This window comes from Elephas maximus, chromosome 15 (assembly GCF_024166365.1).
Source record: "Elephas maximus indicus isolate mEleMax1 chromosome 15, mEleMax1 primary haplotype, whole genome shotgun sequence".
Classification (NCBI taxonomy): Eukaryota; Metazoa; Chordata; class Mammalia; order Proboscidea; family Elephantidae; genus Elephas; species Elephas maximus.
In genome coordinates, this window is record NC_064833.1 from 89,493,541 (window position 1) to 89,519,795 (window position 26,255).

General features: G+C 42.6%; 1 long non-coding RNA gene and 1 pseudogene across 1 annotated transcript; one reads left to right on the forward strand and one right to left on the reverse strand.

The window, feature by feature from the left end:
* Positions 1-2,877: 2,877 nt before the first annotated feature.
* Positions 2,878-10,875, reverse strand: LOC126058691 (protein FAN-like; annotated as a pseudogene).
* Positions 10,876-11,448: 573 nt separating this feature from the next.
* LOC126059049 (uncharacterized) lies at positions 11,449-25,015 on the forward strand. Its single transcript, XR_007513354.1, has 3 exons — positions 11,449-11,539; positions 13,816-13,948; positions 24,174-25,015. It is a non-coding gene; the product is annotated as an uncharacterized LOC126059049 (long non-coding RNA).
* Positions 25,016-26,255: the final 1,240 nt, after the last annotated feature.

A 26,255-nucleotide genomic window follows, 5' to 3' on the forward strand; every position in this document is an offset into this window, starting at 1 on the left:
CTGGAAAGATTTATTCTAGTTTATATTTCAAGGATTAGGTACATTGCAAGAAGACAGTTTAAAATAGAATTTGAAGAGCATTCCCAAGCAGATAACTTTGCAAGAGCAAAAAAAAAAAAAAACACACAAACAAAAAAACCTTTACCTTGAGTAGATGCAGTTTCTGAATCTCTGCAGGAGGCAGCGCACAGGTTCCTTGTTGGGTGATTCACAAAGAAAACAGGCCAGCTCCCTAAGCAGCCCATTTTGTCACTTCTGCTCCACCTTCCCGCAGTGTTACCTCATGCCTCCCTGATGGCCTGTCACCTGTAGACAGCAGGCACTGGGCTAGGCTCAGGGCTGGAACATCACCCCGTGACACTGCTCCTGCTTCAGGAACACTTGCTACCAGGTGGACATGGTGGCTGTGTAAAGCGTGGGAACACATGCCCTATAGCCCCACCACTGGGTGATAAGTATCAAGGGTCTGGTTTTGGCTTGGGTGTGCTTTGCTATTTACCTGTATGTTCTAATACTGAAGGTACCACGAACTGACAAAAGAAATAACAAATCTGTTTTGGAAGAAATACAGCCAGAATGCTCCTTTGAGGCAAGAATGGCCAGACTCTGTCTCACATATGTTGTACGTGTTATCAGGAGGGGCCAGTTCCTGGAGAAGGACATCATGCTTGGTAAAATAGAGGGTCAGAGAAAAAGAGGAAGACCTTCAATTAGATGGATTGACACAGCAACTGCAACTATGGGCTCAACCATGGCAACGACCTTGAGGATGGCTCAGGATCTGGCGGTGTTCCGTTCCACTGTATACAGGGTTGCTCTGAGTCAAAACCGACTTGACGGCACCTACCAACACGTACCCGAAAAACCCAACACATACTTAAAAAAAAAAGTAGAAGGTCAGCGAAAAAGTAGAAGACCCTCAATGAGATGGACTGACACAGTGGCTGCAACAATGGACTCAAACGTGTAAAAAAAAAAAAAAATTGCCATGGGGGCTTATGAAAATACCTTGAGGGGAAGGGAGTAGTTGGCAAACAAACATAGAAGGCCCACGTTATTTGCATAAAGTTATGGGGTGTGCGTGTGTGTGTGTGTGTGTGTGTGTACATATACGAGCCCTGGTGGTACAGTGGTTAATGGACTCAGCTGCTCAGCAGTTTGAACCTGCCAGCCATTCTGTGGGAGAGAGATGTGGTAGTCAGCTTCCATAAAGATTTACAGCCTTAGAAACCCTATGGGACAGTACTATGCTGTCCTATAGGGCCATTGTGAGTAGGGATTGACTTCACAGCAGTGGGTTTTTTTTTCTTTTTTGGTTTTGTATATATGTATATTAAAAAAAATAAATTTTTAATTTATATATATATATGTACGTATATTTTTTCCTCATTTGCTCTTAATTCTGAAAACTGACATTTTAATGGCAGAGGACAAAGCAGAATGAGGTGTGAGATAATGGTTGTACTAGGTCACCTCGGGGACGCCTTAAGGCAGAATAGCTACAATTTTAGAAAGCTGAAAGAAAGTGGCCTGAATGGAGGAAGTTAACTAAGCAATTTTGTTCTTCCCTCCATGAAGGCCCAGTCAGAGCCTGCGGTAAATCACCAGTCAGGGAAAGGTGGCCTGTGCAGACATGGCCGGCTCTCCTGGTGTGGTGACTGCTGCGAGGGAAATAACAGCGGTCGTGGAAGCCCATCTTTTAGCATGTGCCCAGAAAATACACCCAAAATACATCTTCCCCACCATGCTCTGATGCAGGAGAGAGCAGGCTCCCACAACACCAGCTGCATGTATTAAAAGGGCATTTTATTACCAGGTGATAGGATCTTCCTTCCACAAATGGGCAGAATGCCAGAGTTACTACTTGCCAAATTGGGTCTTCTTCGAAGTCCCACAATTCAAGCTGGGCAGAGGACTAACAGTAACAACAACGCTGTCAGCATAACTGGCAGCTCCCGCCTGCACCCTCGGTGTTGCTGTAACACTCTGGCTAACAGCACACTCTCTCGGGACCGTGGCAGAGCTGAGAAGCAAGGATGATTCATGCCGACATCTGAAGCTGGGGACTCACTCTGATGGGATTCCCACATTATGTGGGAAAACGTTGAGCACGCTGTACACATCCACTCTGAGCCAACACTGGATTCCTGCATTGTAAGCGACTGGTCTCCATGCACAGTCAAGTGTCACACACAGTGCTTTGCCAGTAACACCAGGAGGGAGCAGCTGTAGGAAGTGCTCCAACAATGTCAGCTATCCATTTTTTTTGTTATGTAAAAATAATTTTAATGTTGTAGAAAAAATGAGCATGTAATAGCTCTAATGAAATACAAACCATTCCTAAACACAGTAAACTTACCGTTGTAAGAACTGTTAATCCTTCCCCAGGTTCTTAGAACCTGGGTACAGCACATCATAGAAAGTAACCACTCCTTGAAAACACACCCAAAAACCCATGGGTAGCAATTGTGGTAGCCCAGGAAGACAAAATAGGAACACTCAGAAGCAGCAGACAGTGCTGCACATTTTCTTGGCAAATTCTGCACTGTTCAGGGCTTTGTGGTAAGTTTCCCTAGCCCAGTTTAGTTTCTCTTAGCCATTGTCACCCAAAGCTGTCTTCTGACAATAACTCTACTGGAATGATCATCTGCCTTCCACATCAATGTCATGTTTTCTCCCAAGTACTGCCTCATCTTTACCTGCCTCAGAAGATGGCAACTAATGACTTTCTGTGACGTCATGATTTAGAAAGTTTAAACCCACAAATTATCCATGTGGTAAAACTTGTAATTGCTATCATTGCACATCCACCAGTTCATTTAAAAGTTTGGTTTAAAAAGACAAATATAATTCAACTCATCCAGGAGACAAGGGCACTTAATGCTGCAATTTCCAGAGCATCATATGTCTGTCATTCCCTGCCGTGATGTTGCTGCTGCTGCACTGCTCATTCATCCATATACAGGTCACAACACCTGTGTGGCCCTGAATTCTCTCACTGAGGTTTGCTCCGAGGAGGTCTGAAACAAGCAGTTCACCAGACTGACTACCAGATAAAACTGAATTTCCCTCCCAGATAAAGCAACTCTGCGGCTCTTCCGAAGTCAGAGACGAGATGAGCATTCCAGTCTGGACATCTACGGTGTTAGGACAGCCGTCTTCTGTGCTGCGGACATGGCGGCTAGCTGGGCTAAAAGCAGTATCACACAGTCCCTGAATGGTATGGTATCTGGTGCTACATGGTGGCAGTAGTGAGGTCCTCATACACTCACTGTGCCTTCTTTGGTGCCTGAAACCAACAGGGTACTCGCAGCATTTAAACTGATTGTATCTGCACTGACATCAAGCACCAGCTTAGCAAGCAAGTGAAAGTGGTGTCTTTTGGTACCTGGCATCTCTGCAGGAATGCCAGACCACACCTTCACTTAGGGTCCCAAGATGCAGAATACAGCCTGTTGTCATGCCAACAGATCTTACTAACAGCATCATCATGTCCCATTCATGTGTCCAAATGCTATGGAATAAAAATAAACCTTAGTATCCCATGAAGAATTTATGATAGTGGCATCTCCTGGTCAAAGTAAAGAAGATAAAGCCATATTAAAAAATGACATACTTCATTGTAGCATTTTAGATTCTTTAGAAAACATCTGCAAGGTGGAATCGTGGGATGTGATGAGGATTGAAGAGTCATTGCAAGAGACTGCTAGTCCAGTCAATGCCTCTTGGTGGATCTTACAGTGCTTGTGTAGCTTGGTGATGTTCATCCAGACAAGGGTTTTTCTTTCTTCGGTCAGGTCTTCAAAGGGCTCTTTGCCTGGACATACTGGGGAATCTGCTAGAGACACATTGTGACTGGAGGTTTGGGACAAACTTTTATTTATTTATTTGTACTTTAGATGAAGTTTTACAGAACAAGCTAGTTTCTCATTAAACAGTTAGTACACATATTGTTTATGACATTGGTTAACAACCCCACGACTTGTCAACACTCTCCCTTCTCAACCTTGGGTTTCCTATTACCAGCTTTCCTGTTCCCTCCTGCCTTCTGGTCCTTGCCCCTGGGCTGGTGTGCCCCTTTAGTCTCATTTTGTTTTATTGGCCTGTCCAATCTTTGGCTGAAGGGTGAACCTCAAGAGTGACTTCATTACTGAGCTGAAAGGGTGTCCGGGGTCCATACTCTCAGGGTTTCTCCAGTCTCTGTCAGGCCAGCAAGTCTGGTCTTTCTTTTTGAGTTAGAATTTTGTTCCACATTTTTCTCCAGCTCTGTCTATTGTGATCCCTGTCAGAGCAGTCAGTGGTGGTAGCCGGGCACCATCTAGTTGTACTGGACTCAGTCTGGTAGAGGTCACAGTAGATGTGGTCCATTAGTCCCTTGAACTAACCTTTCCCTGTATCTTTAGTTTTCATCATTCTTTCTTGCTCCCGAAGAGGTGAGACGAGTGGAGTATCCACTTTTAAGACCCCAGATGCTACTCACCAAAGGAGAGTGTAGAATATTTTCTTTATAAACTATGTTATGCCAATTGAGCTAGATATTCCCTGAGACCATGGTCCCTACAGCCATCAGCCTAACAATTCGGTCCCTCAGGGAGTTTGGATGTATCTATGGAGCTAAGAGTCGGAATCAACTCCATGGCAGTGGGTTTGGTTTTTGGCTTATGGAGCTTCCATGACCTTGCCTTGTACAAGTTGTGCTGACTTCCCCAGCATTGTGTACTATCTTACCCTTCACAAAAGTTATCACTTATCTACTCTCTATTTAGTGTTTTTCCATCCCCACACCTCTTCTCCCTCGTAACCATCAAAGATTGCTTCTTTTTGTGTATAAACCTTTTCATGCGTATTTAGAGTAGTGGTCTCACGCACTATTTGTCTTTTTGTGATTGACTTATTTCACGCAGTGTGATGCCTTCCAGATTCACCCATGTTGAGATGCTTCACAGATTCATCGTTGTTCTTTATTGTTGCATTTAATACTCCATTGTTTATCCATTCATCTGTTGATGGGCATCATGGTTGTTTCCATCTTTTTGCTATTGTGAACAATGCTGCAATGAACATGGGTGTGCGTATGTCTATTTGTGTGACGACTCTTATTTCTCTAGGATATATTCCTGGGAGTGGGGCTGCTGGATCACATGGTATTTCTATTTCTAGCTTTCTAAGGATGTACCATATCATTTTCCAAAATGATTGTATCATTTTGCACTCTCCCCTGCAAGAGTTCCGATCTCCCTGCAGCCTCTCCAACATTTGTTATTTCTTGTTTCTTTTATTTGTGCCAGTAATGCTGGGGTGAGATGGTATTTCATTGTGGTTCTGATTTGCATTTCTCTAATGGCTAGTGATTGAGAGCACTTCCTCATGTGTCTGTTGGCCACTTGAATGTCTTCTTTGGTGAAGTGTTTGTTCATCTCCTTTGCCCATTTTTTAATTAGATTATTTGTCTTTTTGTTGTAGAGGTGTTGGGTTTTTTTGTCGATTTTAAAGATTAGACCTTTGTCTGATTTGTCATAGCCAAAACTTTTTCCCCAGTCTGTAGGTTCTCTTTTTTCTCTTTTGGTGAAGTCTTTTGACGAGCAAAAGTGTTTAATTTTTAGAAGATCCAAGTTATCTAGCTTATCTTCTGGAGTTTGTGTGTTGTTGGTTGTGGTTTGTATCCTGTTAATGTTGTGTATTAAGGCCTTAGTGTTGATCCTATTTTTTGTTCTATGAATTTCATAGTTTTTGGCTTTACATTTAGGTCTTTGATCCATTTTGAATTAGTTTTTGTATATGGTATGAGGTATGGGTCCTGTTTCATTTTTTTTTGCAGACAGACATCCAGTTTTGCCAGCACCATTTTTTAAAAAGACTGTCTTTTCCCCATTTGATGGTCTTTGGGCCCAGGATAAACTTTTAAACTTTGTGGTGATCTTTCGAGGATGCTGGGTCATAAGCAGCTCCTTTGGAGCCTGCCTGAATTCCAAGATTTAGGTCAGCATGGCTAGTTTCTCATCACGATCCTTGATGCTGTTCAAGTCTACACATCCTTCAGGGGTTGGGGGATGAAATGGGTCGCTCCTTTTTTGCTTGTAGCCAAATATTAGATCAATCCACCCATGAAGATGCTCTGACATGTAACTGCTTTCCAACACATCTTTGCTCTTCTGGAGAAAGTCTCCTCAGGACTTGGCCAAGGGGGAAGTTCTACACCATGAACCATTTTCCTTCCTTGTCTCTTTCCCAAATTCAATTTCAGGCTATTGACTAAAATGCTGACATCATCAGCACATAATTCAGGAATCAATTCTTTAAAATCTGTGGCACCATCCAGTTTTTCCAAGTTCCTGCAATACTGTTGAACATTCTATCTGCATTATCAAATCTTTCATTCTGTAAATACAGCATATACTCTGGTGCAATCCTAACAAGATAAAACACCACATAACTGGGAGAAAAGAAGTGACTTCCATACATGAATTTTGGCTCTGGCATTTCCTGTAGCATGTAGGCAGCCTCTGCAGCCATTTCTCATGTAGGGCCCAGACTGGCTTACTAAGATCCAGAAGGTTCCTGGATTTGACAAGTCTAGTGCAGAACCGTAATAGTCATTTATCATCCAAGGAAACACAGGCTGCCGGGAGGTGTTGCGGCTCAGGTCTGCCAGGTTGTTGAGGTGCAGTAGTTTGAGAGGTGCCCTTGCTGCCACTATAGCCTGTAGCTCTCGGCAATGTTCTTGGCCACACGCTGCTCTACATATTTGACAATATGATAATAGAGGTCATCACTAGCTCGAGGTCCATAGAACTTTAAATCAAAACAGGTCCTCTTCCGTACAAAATACTTCCCAGCCCAAAGGCATGAGGCCGTGCCTCCTTTTGTAAATACGCAAGGTATCCTGGCGTGTTTTCTGCACGACAGGTTTTGGGTACCCGTTGAGAGGCTGGAAATACACGTGTGTGTCCGTGATGCACACGTGCACAAGGCTGGTCACCAGAGGCACCACCATCTCTGCTTTGCATTCCATGCGCAGCTTTTCAGAAACACTTTGGAATCTGTTTTTGTTAAATGTTGGCCTAGCCAAATGCGACTGCAGAACAGCGGTTGTCATGGTGGTTTGATCCCCCCGTTTGTCAAGGCAGGATGCTCTATGGAGGTGCAGCAAGGTCTCCACAACATCTTCCACTTTTTCTGAAATATCCAATTCAAAGACATATTCCATTTTTCCCTTTCTCTTTTATATGGTGCAACAACGTTATGTTCTTTAATGAAATATACCTGACTAAACATGAGTGAAATTCCCCCAGATTTTGCCTTTGCGAAGCGTTTATTGGCTCCATATCTCTCCATGTTTTCCCACATCCTACATCCTCATACAGCCTGACTTAGAGCATTTTGTTAAGGAGCCCCTGATTTTCCTTTCAGTAGAACTGCCTTTGTGCTGAATATGATTAGCTGTATGCTGTTCAAAGCAGTGCTCCTACAAATTACAGAACAGCAAGGAAAACCTCTCCTCGGAGTAGAGTTGCAGCGGCTGCGCCTGCCCCTTCGCTTCTTCCGGATAAACGCCCCTGCGGAAGGGCGCGAGCTGGCGCCCCCAGAGCGCCCGTGTTCAGGCACCGCCTCTCGGCCAAGACCGCGGCCCTAGGACCCGGGGGAGCGGACCCGGCGAGGGCCTGTAGGTCCTGGCACCGCGGCTGTGCGCGAGGGATGGGCGGCTGCAGGCCTGGCTCTCGGGTGGGCGCCCTGGCAGCCGACAGTCAAACACTGCGTCCGAGGCCCTGAGTCCTGGCCACGCTCAGCGCTCTTTATCTCCTGTTGGTTTTGAATAGTCATCTAATTTTATTTTTCTAGCATGCATCAGCCACAGAAAAGACTGGGAAATTTCTAAGCTGGGCATTTTCAGTTTGCATGTATATTCAGTTTGTTGTAAAACAAACAAAGAGCTTTAAGAGCCTTGTGGAAATCCATACTTTGGCGATAACTGTATGGTTTAAAAGTAAGTTTTTAAAGCAGCTATTAGCATAAGTCATAAAAGTGATGATGGTAGAAATATATTTTTAACTTAAAGTTTGACTTTTTAGTTTTCAATGTAAAAGTTGAAAACCTAGATTACAGCTCCTGGAAAATATAATTTCTAGAATATGTAATTCAGGATTTGGTATGATTTTGTCATTACACAAAAATCAGCAGAAATAACTGCAGTAGATTAATTTTTTAAAACAAATTAAACCTATTTTTCTTTCCTCCGAAAGGCTTAGGGTGATACTAAAATGTGACTTACAATTATCTGAAGTTTATTACACTAAAACCTGCGAAAGCCGGAACCTGTGTAAAGCGGGGAATCTGCCAGAAGGAAAACTCAATTGTTTTCTACTAAAACAAGAGATAGAAAAGTGGTAAGACTGCTCCCTGTCAAAGGTGGAAAACTTGCAAGACCCTCATAAATAAGGCAGTCCGATAGGTTCCGGCCGTAACCCTGGTGCCGTAGTGGTTAAGTGCTACGGCTGCTAACCAAAGGGTCAGCAGTTCGAATCCGCCAGACGCTCCTTGGAAACTCTATGGGGCAGTTCTACTCTGTCCTATAGGGTCGCTATGAGTCGAAATCGACTCGACGGCACTGGGTTTGGTTTTGGTATAGGTTCCTGCTCTCACAGATTTCACTGTAATGTTAATATTTCCATTTTGTGTTACTAGGGATCACATCTGCGATCTGTGGTATGCTGCCTGCTTTTGCTTTAAACCGATTTTGGTTATGAGCTCAGTGGGAACGGTGATGTATTTTTCTGTGTTTTTTACTGTTCTGCATCGCTTTTACTGACGCTCCATAAATAAAGTTGTTCCTGGTTGTCTGGTCTCAGTGGAAATTGAGTATGAAGGTGGCCACAAAATCTTGCATCTCTTCTTGTCTTAGCCTAGATCCAAGGAAGAATATCCTGGATTCCAATCCAAACCCATTCACTTTTAATTTCACAGACTATTGGTATATTTTTTGAAAGCATAGAGGTGTTTTTTAAAGACAAACATTCTGGGGCAGTCAGAAGTATTGTGTGCGCACGTAGGTTTGTCTCCTTCCCTTCCCGCGTGGAATTAGCTGCTGCATCCTTGGCTTCATTCTCACACAAAAAGTATCCATTAGGGAAGACCGGCTATTTGTTCCTCACCTTTCATCCTGGTGCCCATTTAATTATTCTACAGTAGTCGTTGAACACAGCGCCGGGCACACAGTAGGTGCTTGCTGACTATTGCAGAATGATTAAAAGAGATGTTTGATGATTTCAGTTTTAGCTGGTCAGTTGATAAAGAAGGCTAATTTTGGGGACAAGAAAGTCATGAAGCGCCAAATGGCCCCGAGACTGCACTTGCCTACGTGCTCTCCTCTCTGCCCCTTTCCCCCAGCTCACTCCTCTCCATATCTGCATGGATCACTATTCAGCTAACAAGGAGCCCTGGTGGTGCAACGGTAAAGCACTCAGCTGCTAACGGAAAGTTCTGCAGTTGGAGCCCACCTGCGGCTCAGTGGGAGAAAAGACCTAGTAATCTGCTCCTGTAAAGGTTTACTGCAGTCTACGGAACCCATGGGGCAGCTCTAGTCTGTCCTATAGGGTTGCTGTGAGTTAGAATTGACCAGTTGGCACACAACAACAATTCAACCAGCTTAAACTTCTTCCTCTTAATAGACAATCTTGAAGATGCAAACTATAAAGAAACAGAAAGGGAAATCTAAGTGCCGTCAATTTCTAATTAGCCCCTCTGCCTGCTTTCTTTCAGGCCCCAGTTCTTTGGCTGAGGCCCATTTACTCAAATCTGACCTCAGATTTGGTTACATTAAACACTGTTAAGAAGGCGTAGGTCTTTAGCCCCTTTGCTCCTACTTTTAAATAAAAATAAAAGAGTTACACAGGAAGTAAAATGGTCTAAACATCAAAGAATGGACTTTAGAATTTTTGTCGTGTTCCTACCTATGTATTTTTTTTTTCTTTTTTTAACCATATTAAATGTGAGTTACTTGTATGCATTACAAGTAATCAGAAAAGAACCCCAATAAATGTCATTGCCCAGAATGGATTTAGGCAATCAGGGCTGTGCCAGGTTCCCATCCTATCAACAATGTGAGAAAATTTCTCAGGGTGTTCCATGGGATGGGAATTTGCTGGGAGCTTAAACCTGCTGAGCGACTTAGTCAGCTGTCCCTGCGGCCCATCCCTTGAGCTCCCAGCACCCAAGCCCGCCTCAGCCAGCTTTCCCATGTGCACCCCTGGTCCTGGCTTCCTTGAGGATTGTGAAACTTCTTATTGGAGATATTTCACAGCAAGTCTGGGGTTATGCATTTCCCAGGCAGCCCTGCCCTTGGTGTTAGGGTGATACTTAGTTCGTAGAGTGTAACTTCACTATACTATCTGCCAGAGCTTAGAGTGTAACTTCACTATACTATCTGCCAGAGCGTAGAGTGTAACTTCACTATACTATCTGCCAGAGCGTAGAGTGTAACTTCACTATACTATCTGCCAGAGCGTAGAGTGTAACTTCACTATACTATCTGCCACAGCTCTCTTTTCCAGGAGCTGTTTCTGGTCACCCTGCTGGTCTCAATGCAACGGCTGTGTCCTCTTTCCTACTGGAATTCCTTGAAGCCTGGTGGTACTCATTCAGTGTGACTTTCTTTAACAAACTCACGGGAGATGAAAACAAGTGTGTCTCACACCTTAAGAAAGAGTCTTGCTTACCATACAAGATGAAACCAGCGCACCTGCCCTCCCCCAAGGCCTGCCCCTCCTTGCTTGTCTTGCAGCATCTCTCTTCAAGGCACTGAGGTGAGGGTTTTCACTCCACGGCCTCAGAATCAGGCTTGAACTCTGTGCCGGAGCCACCATGGCTACCTGAATTCATTGCGACATGTTGAAGTTCTTGTCTTTTCGAAATGCATCAGAATTTGTGGAAAAACTTCCTATTTAGGGAACATTTTTTCCCTCTTCAAAATTCAGACATTGCTGTGATGATAAATAAGCACTCTATTATACAGAGACTGGAGTCCTAGTGTGGGAATACGTGAACATGCTTGGCTGCTAACCGAAAGGTTGGTGTTTTGAGTCCACCAAGAGGCACCTTGGAAGAAAGGCCTGGTGATCTACTTCAGAAAAACCAGCTATTGAAAACCCTATGGAGCACAATTCTACTCTGACACACGTGGGGTTGCCCTGAGTTGGAACTGACGTGGCAGCAGCTGACTATACAGGGAACAGAGATACTTAGTGGACAGCAAAGAACTTTCCAGTGTTTGAGAAGTCCAGCTGGCCTTCTTTATCTTTGATCTATTTTGTCCCAACCACAAGAAATCCACTTTTCTAGCCAGAAAATAGATGGCTTCCAGCAGTTACTAGGTAGAAAGCCCGAACAAATCATAATCGGTAATGCCTTTGATTCTTCTGTCTGCTGCACTCTCCCCTGACTATGCAGGTGCCTCCTGATGTCCCCTGGGAAACTGCTGTCCTGGAGCAGGAAGCACGGTGCTGTCCCAGAAAGAGGGCTAGGCTCTGCATCCCAGCCAAAGACAGTGAGTAAAGGAGCTCCTTTACCCCTTCATTTAGCATTCTCTTTTCTGATGCAGTATTATTTTTTAGGGACGAACAATGAACCAAACACATGGAGGTAATTTTGATTTTCTCTTTGTGCCGGCAACTCAAGAAAACTCAATCAGGTGTTCCACTTTCTAGCTTTCTCACATTGTCGTACTGCTTCCCGCTAACTTCATCGATGGCCCTTATGGTTCTTCATTTTCCTGAATAAAGCAAATTATAACTTCTATATGAATGATTCTAAGATTTTATTGCTACCGGAGTTTGTTTCATGAGGAGAGATTCGATGTCCTCTACTAATTACTTTTGCATTCAGTGCTACTGTGGCCATAGATAATGAAGTGGATTCATTCATCCATTCATTCCTTCAATGTCGAACACATGCCAGGCATCCGGCAATGCGCTTGGTACTGGGACACGGTGATGTGCACTAGCCTTGCACTTTTCCTGGTAGTGCACCCTAGGAGTGTGGAAGAGGATAGACTGAGAGGTGGGAAGAAGATGATACATTTCCCACTTTTGTGATTTTTCAATCTTATCCTTTTGAACATTAAATTTTAGGGTATATATTATTTGATGTGCATAGCATAATAATACAATAATACATGTGCATACCTTAAAATGAACAAATATATTAGATGAATTAAATTAACTTTTTTCTGATAAATAATTGAGATTACAATGATATGGAGATCCTTGGTCTAGAGGATGGTCAAAGATTTAGAAAGTCAGGCCAAAAGGTTGAAAGGGTGGCATGGCTTAGGTTAGAGACAGGTCACAGGAAGTGAGAGGTATTGAAATCTGACTGAGAGCACAGGCTCTCTCCAGTGCCTGCACTCTGCACATGGGCTTTCCAGACTCTTCATCTGACTCCTTGCATTTGTTTTTTCGCCTCCGCTGGGCTGCCTTTGCCCCAGGCGTCACTGAGAGGTGTTCTTGTGTATGCTGGTTTTCTATGCCATCTTAGCACTTTAAGTGACCTGTTAGCTCGTGAAGTGCAAAATACGTATAAGCACTCAGCCTCTGTGTGGAGACTTAACATGCTAATGAAGGAAAATCGACCTCTTCCTCCATCCTGGAGAATCAAACCCTAGTCTAAAGAAAATATGTAGTCATTCCCAAGCTCTGGACACCTGCTTGAAGGTCAATCCTGAATATTCATGATAAATTTACATTTCCTTGTCTGCTCTCTGTAAAAGCCTACCTCCCTAAGCTGCCTGCCAACAGTCTTTGAGGCAGCAACCCCAACTGCTCCTTTCCTTGTGCAATGAAATAAAGGTACCTTTCCAATCTCCCACCTTGGCCTCTCATTTATTGGCTGTGATAAGCCAGGTGAAACAAACAAAACAAGCTCTTTGTGGCAGTGGCTGCCCTCTGGGTTTTAGGTTGCTTAGCTGCATGCCTGGCCTCCACTGACTAGATGCCAGCAGCACTCTGTCCAGTTGTGGTAGCCAAAAATGTCCCCAAACTAAAAACCAAACCCATTGCTGTCTAGTCAATTCCAACTCATAGTGGCCATATAGGACAGAGCAGGACTGCCCCATAGAGTTTCCAAGGAGTGCCTGGTAGATTCAAACTGATGACCTTTTGGTTAGCAGTCATAGCTCTTAATGTCCCCTGGGGGCAAAATCATCTTCAGTTGAGATCTAGTGGTCTGGGCTCAGAGTCTTCCACTGGCCCCTCTGCACCTGGCCAGCAGGCTGGAGGTGAGCAGGCACATGGAGGTCACACAGGTGGGCTGATAGCACAGCTGCAGCAGGTGTCTTACTTTCACCCTCCCTTCATTGGCCAGAGTTTGGTCACATGGCCCACAACAGAGGCTGGGAAATGCTGTCTTCCTGTATGCCAAAGAGAAAAGTACAGTGGTGAACAAATAAGTAGCATTAACTCTGCCACACCCACCTATGCCTATAGGACTGTGATGGTTAAGGTTGTGTGTCAACTTGGCTGGGGCGTGATTCTCAGTGATTTGGAAGTCATATGATGTTGTGATCACTTCCATGATGAGATTTGATATTATCTGATTACCTCCATGTGGGAGCTGCTGTGAGTAGCCAATCAGTTGAAAGGGAGTTTCCTTGGGCATATGGCCTGCATCGAATATAAGTGAACATTCTGGGAAGGCTGATGGGCTTTTGCTTGTTCTGGATCCTGCAGCTGGCTTCTGTTCATCTGACCTCTGGTTCTTGGGACTTGAGCTAGCAGCTTACCTGTGATCTTGTTTGCCGATCTTGAGATTTGTTGATCTTTGCAGCCTGTAACAGCCTGCAAGCAAGAACCCTGCTGTCTTATCTGCCGATCTTGGGTTTGCCAGCTCCGCGGCTACGTGCATCAGGAGAAGCCTCTATGCTGACCTACAGACTTGGGATGATCCAGCCTCTACAACTGTGTGAGCCATTTCCTTGATATAATTCTATATATATTTATATGCTTCACTGGTTTCATTTCTCTGGAGAACCCAGCTTAAGACAGGGACTTGGAATTATTTTGGTAGCATTTGTTGGTATTCCATTGGTACTAATGAAAATGTTATCAAAATATCTAACCAAGGTCCTGGTACATAAGATTGGAGGAGGCTTCCAGGAGGGAGAAGATTCTCTCCATCATTCATTTTCCTAAGAGAGAAGAGGTAAAAAAGAGAAAGTAAATATGAAATGCCACAACAAAAGAATGAGATTCTCCCTCGTTTTCCAATGAGGGACTTTTGAGAGGTCTATGTGTGACTGAGGGATCTGAGTGTACTGCTGAGGGTGTGCTCAGTAGCAGAGCTGAGTGTGGGTCCTGGGGGACAAAAAGGGGACACACCAATGTCCTTTGAGGTCCAGGCTGGAGTGCAGCACCAGAAATCATCACCACCAGTTCAACCTTCTCAGGCACCAACAGAAAGGTAACATTGTCAAATGATTAGGCTTTTAGTATTGTGGAGAAACTCTCCACTTAGATATGCTGGAAACCCTGGTGGTGAGGTGGTTAAGAGCCATGGCTGCTAACTAAAAAGTTAGCAGTTAGAATTCAGCAGGCTCTTCTTGGAAATTCTATGGGGCAGTTCTACTCTGTCCTATAGTGTCGCTGTGAGTTAAAATTGACTTAACAGCAACAGGTTTGGGTTTTTTTTTTTTGTTTTGTTTTTAGATATGTTACTCTGCATTAATTAAAGTCTCCTTCCACTTCCATATTGAGACTCATCAAGGCGTTGTTGTGTGAGGCAGAGGGTGAAGTGGGGAGAGGTCAGAAGAGGAGAGTCCAAACTTGCCTGTGTGGTAGTGTAATAGTAATGCAATAGCTATGTCCAAGAGAGCCAAGTGAAAATTTTGGCAAAGCAAAGTAACTTCAGTAGTAGTCTTAAAAGGCACAGACAAGCTTTATATTGTATTATCATCTACTTCCTGTGTCTTGGATATATTTATTGTGAATGTTTTATAGTGATAATTAAGTTGGCTGATTATGATGGTATATACATTTTCTAGTTCTACTGGATTTCCAAAATATCCCTTATACCTTTATCACTACCTATAGAATCTAGGCAAATTATTCATGTAGTAGGTTCTAAATCCACCACCCTTCTGTCAGTTTGTCATACTGCAGTTGCTTGCATGTTGTTATGATTCTGGAAGCTATACCATCAGTATTTCAAATATCAAAAGGGTCACCCATGGTGGAGTGGTTTCAGTGAAGCTTCCAGACTAAGACAGACTAGGAAGAAAAGCCTGGTGATCTACTTCCAAAAATTAGCCAGTGCAAACTTTATGGATCACAGGATATTGTCCAAGGCTTCAACTCACTTACTCTGGATGTGTCATCAGGAGGGACCAATCCCTGAAGAAGGACATCATGTTTGGTAAAAAGGAGAACCAGTGAAGGCAAGGGAAACTTTCGATGAGATGGATTGACACAATAGTTGTAACAATGGACTTGAGCATACCAATGATCATGCAGATGGCACAGGACTGGGCAACGTTTTGTACTGTTTTACGTGTGGTCGCCGTGAGTCAGAGCCAACTCAACAGCAATAATAGCAATGGGTTCTAAGTAAATAACTTGAAAAATGAAAAAAATTAGGAACAAATCTGCCACAGTAATCACTGTAGAGTCACTTTATCACTGTATGTAGATATTAAAACTTCTTCTCTTTGAAAGTTTTTCCATGTTTAGAAGAATCCCTAAAATCTTTCTAGAAAAATCCACATTCAAAAAGTTTTTAAAGGTTGTAGGAGTGATTGTTTTTACTATTTGGTTTATGCTGCAATGTCATCTTAGTAGGATAGGCACTGGCCCAGATAAGACGCCCCACTTAACACTAGCTCTGTGTCAGGCCATGAGGGGCCCAGGGAGAGAGAGGTGAACAAGAGACCCTGAGGGCTTATGGAATCTGTGGGTGGGTGGGGAGACAGACGAGTCCACAAATATGAAATAAAACATTTACTGGTATGTGTAGGAGGCTGTGGCTACAGGAGGAGCGTGTGCCCCAGTGGATGCATCCGGCTGACCTTCTCCTGTGGAAGTGGGTGGGCATTAAGACCAAATAGTGCCAGGTCCCTTAGGACCATCATGCCAAGTGCACAGCAGTGAATGTCAGGGCAAGGGCTCCCAACTTGGCTCCACTACCCTGGCTTTGTGGCCATGGGCCAGTCATTTATTCTGAGCCTCAGTTACTCATGTGTAAGAAAAGATAACACCCTGAGCTTATCAGATGGGTGGGATCAGGCACCAGCGTCCACGTAGATCACCACTGCATCCTCAGGTCCTAATGTGGTTCCTGAAGCACTCAGAGCACATTACTGGAAGATGAATCATCATTGACTAGAGGGTACCATGGTGCAAAGCTCCTACCTGCAGCTCCTGGGATACAGTGTTCAACAAATGGTTGCTATTATTGCTTGTCTTAGAAGAAATACAACCAGAATGCTCCTTAGAAGAGAGGATTCTCTTCTTTGGCTCCTCACTTTGGACCTGTCATCAGGAAAGACTAATTGCTAGAAAAGGACATCCTGTTTGGTAGGAAGTCTGCAAAAATTAGGGAAAATCTCCATGAAATAGATTGACACAATAGCTGCAACAATGGACTCAAATATATTAATGATCATGAAGATGGTGCAGGAATGGGCAATGTTTCTTTCTGTTGTGCATAAGGTTACCATGAATTGGAGCTGACTCAACAGCAATCAACGGCACTATTATCATTATACCTTTGGGGACAAGATAAAGAAATATGTGCCAGTAGGTGGGTGGCTGGGTAGAGTTCCCGTGAGTTCACTGAGCCACTGTGGAGTGTTGATGACTGAATTACTGTCCAATGGAGGCTGTGTTCCACTGCTGCACTGGGCTCAATCCCTGGCTCCTTCTTTGTTAGCATCTGCGTCTATGATTTAGGAAACAGGTTTTCCAATTTTGCGAAAGACACATAATTGGGAGGGACTGATGATGAATAGATTTAATAAACTATACCAAACATTCCTGTGACAGATAAGACACACTGCTGATCCTTAAAGAGTTGACCATTGGGTAGGGAAGTCACTGGTTCAGAAGTAACTAGGGTGAAGCAATAGCTATAATATGGGTTCAATCAATTTTCTGTGGCTATTCAAGGAAAGAAGCAACTGAATTCAGTTGGAAGGAGTAGGACAGAGAAGGAGACATTTGAGATGAGTCTGAAAGTACCAGTGGAGATTAGATAACACATAGGGGGAAATCAGAATTTTAAATGGCTGTAATGGGTAGGCTCTGATCTAAAGCCATCAGAGTGACAATTACCAGGTCCAATGTGCAATACTGCATTTAGGTTTACATTATCAATCATGCAAGTAAAGGATGGGGGTACCTGACTTGAGAGAAATTCATTAGAAAAATCAAATCCAGGAGGAGGGGCAAGATAGTGTTATAGCTAATCACGCCCGCCCATCCCCCAGCAGCAAGTTTAGAAGAAAAGAGGTAGGAATTTACACAACCGAAGATCATGGAACCCCGGACAGCAACTGAAAGGCTGGAGACCCAAGGGGAATGCTGAGTCAAGAGGAAGATAGAATACACACGACGGGAAAGCAGCGACCGTCCCCACCCACCTTGCCAGCCCAGCTCAATGTGGCCATCTTGGGAGGGAGGTAGAGGGCACAGCTGAGCAGAAAACACAAGGGGGGAGCAACGTGGAGAACACAGACCAAGACAGACAGATTGAACAAACAGTCCTGTAATGGAGTGGCATGCTGGGTGGGGTATAGGTTGGGACTGGGCAGGCCTGGAAGAGAGTGGCACTCAGGCATAGCATAGAGTTGAGGCTAGGGAACCACAGGAGTGTGTGGACTGAACTGCAGGAAATCCCAGGCAGGGAGTTTGAAGCCTCGACCTAGTACCATTGGGGAGGTGTACAGAGAAAGGGCAACATCGTGGTTTGTGCTCTCCTACCCCGGAAGAGCACAACAAATTGAGATCCCTGGTGGCATGTGCGCAGCTCAGATGCCCCCTGAGGCGTGCACCACTATAACCCAATGCTGTAAACGCACTTACCCTGCCAATGCACAGGCACACTGACCACCCCATGCCACGGAGATGCCCATTCAAACCTGACCCCACAGGCACATACACTGGCCCCAATGCTGGAAGCACCAGGACTGTGGTCATGCCCACCCCAGATCTGTGTTGCTCCCATACTCCACATTTGACTGGTGATGCACCTGACACACTGAGGTCAAGTTGACTCATAGTAACCCATAGGACAGGGTAGAACTGCCCCATATGATTTCCAAGGCTGTAAATTTTTCCAGAAGTGGACTGCCACTTCTTTTTCCCACTGAGCTGCTGATCTTTGGTTAGCAGCACCAACAAGGAGAAATCTGAAAAGGAAACCAAGAAAGCAATATCATTTACAATAGCAGCTAAAAAAATTAAAATACCTAGGAATAAACCCAACCAGGAATGTAAAGCACTTATTCAGTGAAAATTATATAACATTGCTGTAACAGAGTAAAATAGCCCTAAGTAAATGGAAAGAAATTCCACGCTCATAGACTGGAAGACTTAATATTGTGAAAATGCCAATACTACTCAAAGCGATCTACAGACTTAAAGCAATCCTAATCCCAATTCCAACAACGTTCATTAAAGAAATGAAAAAAGTAATCCTCAACCTTGGAAAAGGTCGAGGCCCTGAATAGCCAAAGCAATTTCAAAAAAGAAGAACAAAGTAGACGGTCAAACACTTCCTGATTTCAAGACATACTATATAGCTACAGTAATTAAAACCATCTGGAACTGGTTCAATGATAGGCACATAGACAAATGGAATAAAATTGAGAGCCCAGAAATAAATCCATACATCTATAGACAACTAATTTTTGACAAGAGTGCTGAGTCCATTCAGTGGGGAAGGAACAGTCTCTTTAACTAATGGTGTTGGCAAAATTGATTTACACATACCGAAAAATGAAACAGGATCCATGCCTCATAGCATATACGAAAATTAATTCAAAATGGATCAAGGACCTAAATAAATGTTAAAGCTAAAGCCATAAATTTCTTGGAAGGAAACAAAGGGCCAAAACTATGGAACCTAGTTTTTTTTTTTTTTTTAAATGATAGATTATCAAATAAAACAGCAAATGGATAAGCAGCAGAAGACAAAATAGATAACTGGGAACTCATAAAAGTTAAATACTTAGGTTCATGAAAAGATTTTATCAAGATTGTAAAAAGACAACCTATAGACTGGGAAAAAAATGTTTGGGAATGATATATCTGATAAGAACCAAATATCCATAATGTATATAAAACTTCTATAATTTCACAACAAAAAGACAAATACTGTATTTTATGCAGATAACTCACACCTTCCATGTTTGTTTGCCAACCATGTCCTCCCTCCACAAGGTATTTTCATAAGTGCACTATGCTAATTTTTTTACAGCAACATGTAAAAAATATTGCCACAGCAGTGCTTGCAAGAATACCTTGAGGGGAGGCCTCTATTGGCAAACAAACATAGAAGGTGTGTATTGTTTGATCAAAAATATGGTAACCCAATCAAAACATGGGCAAAGGACATGCACAGACAGTTTGCCAAAGTTTAGCCATTAAAAACCAAAACCCACTGCCGTCCAGTTGATGCTGACTCATAGCAATCCGATAGGACAGAGTATAACTATTCCATAGGTCTTCCAAGGCTGTAAATCTTTGCAGAAGCAGACTGCCACATCTTTCTCCCACAGAGCAGCTGGTTTGTTCCAACCACCTTTTGGTTAGCAGCTGAGTGCTTAAGTCCTGCACCACCAGGGCTCCCATTAGCCAACAGAGAGAGATGCAAATCAAAACTACGGTGAAATACAACCTCACCACTACTAAAATGCCAATGATCAAAAAAACAGAAAATAACAAACCTTGGGGAGGATGTGGGAAGATGGAAATCCTTATCCACTGCATTGCTAGTGGGAATGTGAAACGGTACAATTGTTGTGGAAAACAGTATGGGGATTCCTTAAAAAAAATTAGAAATGGAACTACAATATGACCCAGCAATTTCACTCCTAGGTATATAACCTATGTTCCTAAAAGTAGTGACATGAACAGACATATGTACACTGATGTTGACTACAGCACCACTCACAATAGCAAAAAGTTGGAAACAACCCAACTGCCCATCAACAAACGAATGGATAAACAAAATGTGGTGATACATACAATGGAATACCAATCTGCCTTAAAGGAAAATGAAGTCCTGATACATGCTGCAATGTGGATGAACCTCAAAGATGTTGTTGTTTTTATGTGCCGTTGAGTCAGTTCTGGCTCAAAGCGACTCTATATGCAACAGAATGAAACCCTGCCCAGCCCTGTGCCATCCTTACAATCGTTGCTATGTTTGAGCCCATTGTTGCAGCCACTGTGTCAATCCATCTCTTTGAGGGTCTTCCTCTTTATTATTATTATTATTTTTTTCTGGTTCACAGACATTAGGCTGAATGAAATAAGTCAGTCACAAAAGGACAAATATTGTATGGGATCACTTATATGAAATGACAAAAATAGGTAATTATATGGAGACCGAATGGTTACCAGTGGTTAGCAGTGATGAAAGGCAGAGAGGGGAAATCTTTTTCTGGTAAGTAGTAAATTTTTGCTTATGGCGATGGGAAAATTGGCATCAACTAAGGATATAGGATCCCTATGAGTTGGAACTGACTTGATGGCAGCGGGTTTGGTTTTTTGTTTTATTTTTTGGTAAGGATGGTGGTTACATAACTTGACCAATGTAATTGTTATTGCTAAGCTGTTGTTGCTAGGTGCTGTTGAGTCGGTTCTGACTCCTAGCGACCCTATACACAATGGTATGAAACACTGCCCACTCCTGAGCCATCCTCACAATCGTTGTTATGCTTAAGCCCATTGTTGCAGCCACTGGGTCAGTCTATCTTGTTGAGGGTCTTCCTCTTTTCCGCTGACCCTGTACTTTACCAAGCATGATGTCCTTCTTCAGGGACTGATCCCTCCTGATAACGTGTCCAAAGTATATGAGACATCCTTGCTTCTAAGGAGCACTCTAGTTGTACTTCTTCCAAGACAGATTTTTTCGTTCTTCTGGCAATGGTATATTCAATATTCTTTGCCAACACCACAATTAAAACGCTTCAGTTCTTTGGTCTTCCTTACTCATCATCCAGGTTTTGCAGGCATATAAGGCGATTGAAAACACCATGGCTTGGGTCAGGTGCACCTTAGTCCTTAAAGTGACCTCTTTGCCTTTCAGCACTTTAAAGAGGTCCTTTGAGGCAGATTTGTCCAATGCAATGTGTTTTTTCATTTCTTGACTGCTGCTTCCATAGGTGTTGATTATGATCCAAGTAAAATGAAGTCCTTGACAACTTCAATCTTTTCTCTGTTTATCGTGATGTTGCTTATTGGTCCAGATGTGAGGATTTTTGTTTTCTTTGTATTAGGTGTAATCCATCCTGAAGGCTGTGGTCTTTGATCTTTACCAGTGAAGACACTTTCAACAAACAAGGTTGTGTCATCTGCATGACGCAGGTTGTTAATGAGCCTTCCTCCAACCCTGATGCCACATTCTTCTTCATATAGGCCAGCTTCTCAGATTATTTGCTCAGCATACAGATTGAATAGGTATGGTCAAAGGATACAACCCTAATGCACACCCTTCCTGACTTTAAATCCTGTAGTATCCTCTTGTTCTGTTCAAACGACTGCCTCTTGATCTATGTACAGGTTCCTTATGAGAACAATTAAGTGTTTTGGAATTCCCATTCTTAGCAATGTTATCCATAATTTGTTATGATCCACAAAGTCAAATGCCTTTGCACAGTCAACAAAACACAGTTTAACTGTGTTTTTGGTATTCTCTGCTTGCAGCCATGATCCATCTGACATTGGCAATGATATCCCTGGTTCCATGTCCTCTTTTGAATCTGGTTTGAATTTCTGGCAGTTCTCTGTCGATACACTGCTGCTGCTGCTTTTGAATGATCTTCACCAAATTTTACTTGTATGTGATATTAATGATATTGTTTGATAATTTCCACATTCAGATGGATTACCTTTCTTGAGAATAGGCATAAACATAGATCTCTTCTAGTCGGTTGGCCAGGCAGCTGTCTTCCAAATTTCTTGGCATAGACAAGTGAGCACTTCCAGTACTGCACCCATTTGTTGAAACATGTCAATTGGTATTCCGTCAATTCCTGGAGCCTTGTTTTCTGCCGATGCCTTTAGTGCACCTTGGACTTCTTCCTTCAGTACCATTGGTTCCTGATCATATGCTACTTCCTGAAATGGCTGAATGTTGACCAATTCTTTTTGGTATAGTGACTCTGTGTATTCCTTCCCTTTCTTTTGATGTTTCCTGTGTGGTTTAATATTTTCCCCATAGAATCCTTCAGTATTGCAACTCGAGGCTTGAATTTTTTCTTCAGTTGTTTCAGCTTGAGAAAAACCAAGCATGTTCTATTCTACCCTTTTGGTTGTCTATCTCCAAGTCTTTAAACATGTCATTATATTATAATACTTTCCTTTGTCTTCTGGAGCCGATCTTTGTCTTTGAAATCTTTTGCTTTAGCTACTCGATGTTCAAGAGCATGTTTCAGAGTCTCTTCTGACATGCATTTCGTTCTTTTTTTTCTTTCCTGTCTTTTTAATGACCTCTTGCTTTCTTCATGTATGAAGCCCTTGATGTCATTCCACAACTTATGTGCTCTTCAGTCATTAGCGTTCAGAGCATCAAATCTATTCTTGAGATGGTCTCTAAATTCAGGTGGTATATACTCAAGGTTGTACTTTGGCTCTTGTTCCAATTTTCTTCAGCTTCAACTTGAACTCGCATATGAGAAATTGATGGTCTGTTCCACAGTTGGTCCCTGGCCTTGTTCTGACTGATGATATTGAGCTTTTCCATTGTCTCTTGCTACAGATGGAGTCGATTTGATTTCTTTATATTCCATCTGGCAAGGTCCTCACATACAGTTGCCATTTATGTTGGTGAAAACAAGTACTGGCAATGAAGAAGTCGTTGGTCTTGCAAAATTCTATCATGCAATCTCCAGCGTCATTTCTGTCACCAGGGCCGTATTTTCCAACTACGGATCCTTCTTCTTTGTTTCCAACTTTCGCTTTATAATCACTAGTAAATATCAATGCATCCTGATTGTATGTTCGATCAGTTTTAGACTGCTGAAGTTGGTAAAATTCTTCAATTTTGTCATCTTTGGCCTTAGTGGTTGGTGCATAAATTTGAATAATAGCCAATTTAACGGGTCTTCCTTGTAGGCAGTGTACTTCAGAATCGATCTTGAAATGTTCTTTTTGACAATGAATGCAATGCCATTCCTCTACAAGTTGTCATTCCCAGCATAGTAGACCATATGATTGTCCGATTCAAAATGGCCAATACCAGTCCATTTCAGCTCACTAATGCCTAGGATATCAATGTTTATGCATTCCATTTCATTTTTTATGACTTCCAATTTTCCTAGATTATACTTTGTACATTGCACATCCTGATTATTAATGAATGTTTAGCAGCTCTTTCTTCTCATTTTGAGTCATGCCACATCAGCAAATGAAGGTCCCAAAACCTCGACTTCATCCACATCATTAAGGTCGACTCTACTTTGAGGAAGCAGCTCTTCCCCAGTCATATTTTGAGTGCCTACCAACCTGAGGGGCTCATCTTGTGGCACTATGCCATACAATGTTCTGCTGCTATTCATAAGGTTTTCACTGGCTAATTCTTTTCAGAAGTAGACTGCTGGGTCCTTCTTCCTAGTCTGTCTTAGTCCGGAAGCTCAGCTGAAACCTATACACCATGGGTGACCCTGCTGGTATTTGAATACCAGTGGCATAGCTTCCAGCATCACAGCAACTCGCAAGCCCCCACAGTATGACAAACTGACAGATGTGTGGGGGTTCTAAGGTGTACGTGATAAAAAAAGAGCAAAATGGCAAATATAGTGTTATATATAAATTTTACAACTACAGCAATTGTTGATACTACTTAGATATAACTAAACACCTCATAGGATTAGTTTTCTTGGTTCAGAGGTTTAGTGTCAAGTTTTTGTGGTTCTATCCAGTAAATTGACCTAATGCTATCTTTAGAGTTTCTGTTCTACCTCCTAGTTTGCAGAGTAGTGCCTGGGATCTTAAAAGCTTGCAAGAGTGGATGCCCAAGATACAACAATTGGTCTCTATTCACCTGGAACAGCAGAATAAGAACAAACAGAAGGAATTGGAGAAGGAAATGGAATGCAGATCTAACTGCCTCCATGAATTACTACCTCCTCTGCCATGGAAAAAGAAGAAATGGATTTGTTCTGCAATTATAGAACATTTTGATCAAGGGCTCAATAGATGATGGATCCTGATCAAAATGGGAAAAATGTGGACCAGAACTTCAAATTCGTATGAAAACCAGACTTGCCGGATCCATCGAAACTGGGGGAATCCCTGTATCTACTGCCCAGAAATAACCTCTAAACCTTGAACTGAAACTATCCCTTGAAGTTACCTTTAAACTAAATAACAGATTAGCTCAATTAATCAAGGATTCTTCCTCCAGCACTGCATTCTTTTAAAGAATTACATATATGAGATCAAATTGACAACAGTAACTCTAAAGCACAGATGTAACATTTGAGGGGCAGAAATCCTAAATTAATGGTGGTGAAATAATAGGGGTAGAGAAAGTGAGAATGGTAACACAATGTCCAGTATGTAACCAATGTCATTGAAATGCACATGTAGAAATTGTTGAAGGGGTGTATGTTCTATTCTGTATATTTCCATCAAAAATAAATATAAAAAAAAATCAAACCCAGTGCTCTTGACCATGAGCTTATTAGCCAACAGGGTAGTGTCAACTGCAAAAGAGTAAGAGGACCTTAAGTCTAGTGACATAAAAAATAGGTGAATATATATAATGTCATTGAGGACATCTTTAGCCTGTGATGTGTGTGGGTATATCTAAGTGTGTGTGTGGAAACATGCATGCACATATTCTGTATTTCCAGAACCTATGGCCTCCTTATGGACTGGGTTTTATGGCCTCCTTATGTGATACAGAGCGAGAAGCAGGAGTTTTGGAGCCAGGCAGGCCTGGATTCCTATGTGTCAGGTAGTGGCTGTGTGTCTTTCCAGAAACTTTAGTTTGCTAATTTATAAAGTGTGAGTGATAATAGTGACTTAATGGTTGTTGCAGTGAAATTTAGAGATAATACTTGTAATGTGCTTACCATAATGTCTGGTGTAAGGACTTAGTAATACCATTGGATGATATCTGGAGGGAAACAATGGCTTCAAAAGCAAGCTTTGCAGAGCAGTGCTTTTCTCACTGCAGCTCAAAGGCCCTTAGACGAGCTGGGCTGGTAAGGGCACTTCTGGCCACCCATCTCACACTCCTTCCCTCTATCATTTGTCTCCCTCATTTCTGAGCAAAGATTTTGGTAAAGGAGAACTTGGGGACAATGTGGCAAAGCCACAGGAACAGTTAGAGGAGAAAAATAATCCTAAAAGAAATAATGTTTTAACTTAAAATGACAATAGCCTGCACAACCTGTGAGTGTTCTCATTTTCTGTAAAGTATCTTTACATATTTCTGAATTTTTCCTCCTTGTAAATTTCAGCTGATACTTGGTTGCTATATTTCACACAAGTTACATGCATGTGTGTGTGTCTTCACATAATTTTTTCTCCACAGAATTTCTCCTCACAAAGTAATTACTAATTAAAGCATCAGAAGCTAATGTAAAATATAGTAAAAGCAAAGCGAGCCAAATGGTAGCTCCTTTATGAGTTGAACACAGAAGAGTTTGCTTAGTGTGCAGACTAACATGATGTTCTAGGAGAGTCTTGCACAAGTGCAATGGTGGAGGGTGGGAGAAATGGGCAGCTCCAGGCCAGAGCTGCTCAGCTGCTCAGCACTGGAGACCTCAGTGCTCTTCCCGTGTGTGGCCAAGGAGGGGGAATCTACCTACACAACAAAGGTTCTGTTAAGAGGTATGAGCATTGGGACCTGTAGCTGAATCAGCATGGTCCTGTTTTATCTGGGTAGGTGTGGCCCTTAGAAACATAGGTCTAAACACTGAACAACTAACAACATTTATTGACTTAATTTCATGCAGACTTTTGTCCCAAGTGCCGAGGGGAAGAAGAAAGGAAACTGAAGGCAAGGAATTTACAGCTGAGTAGATTACACACACGTGC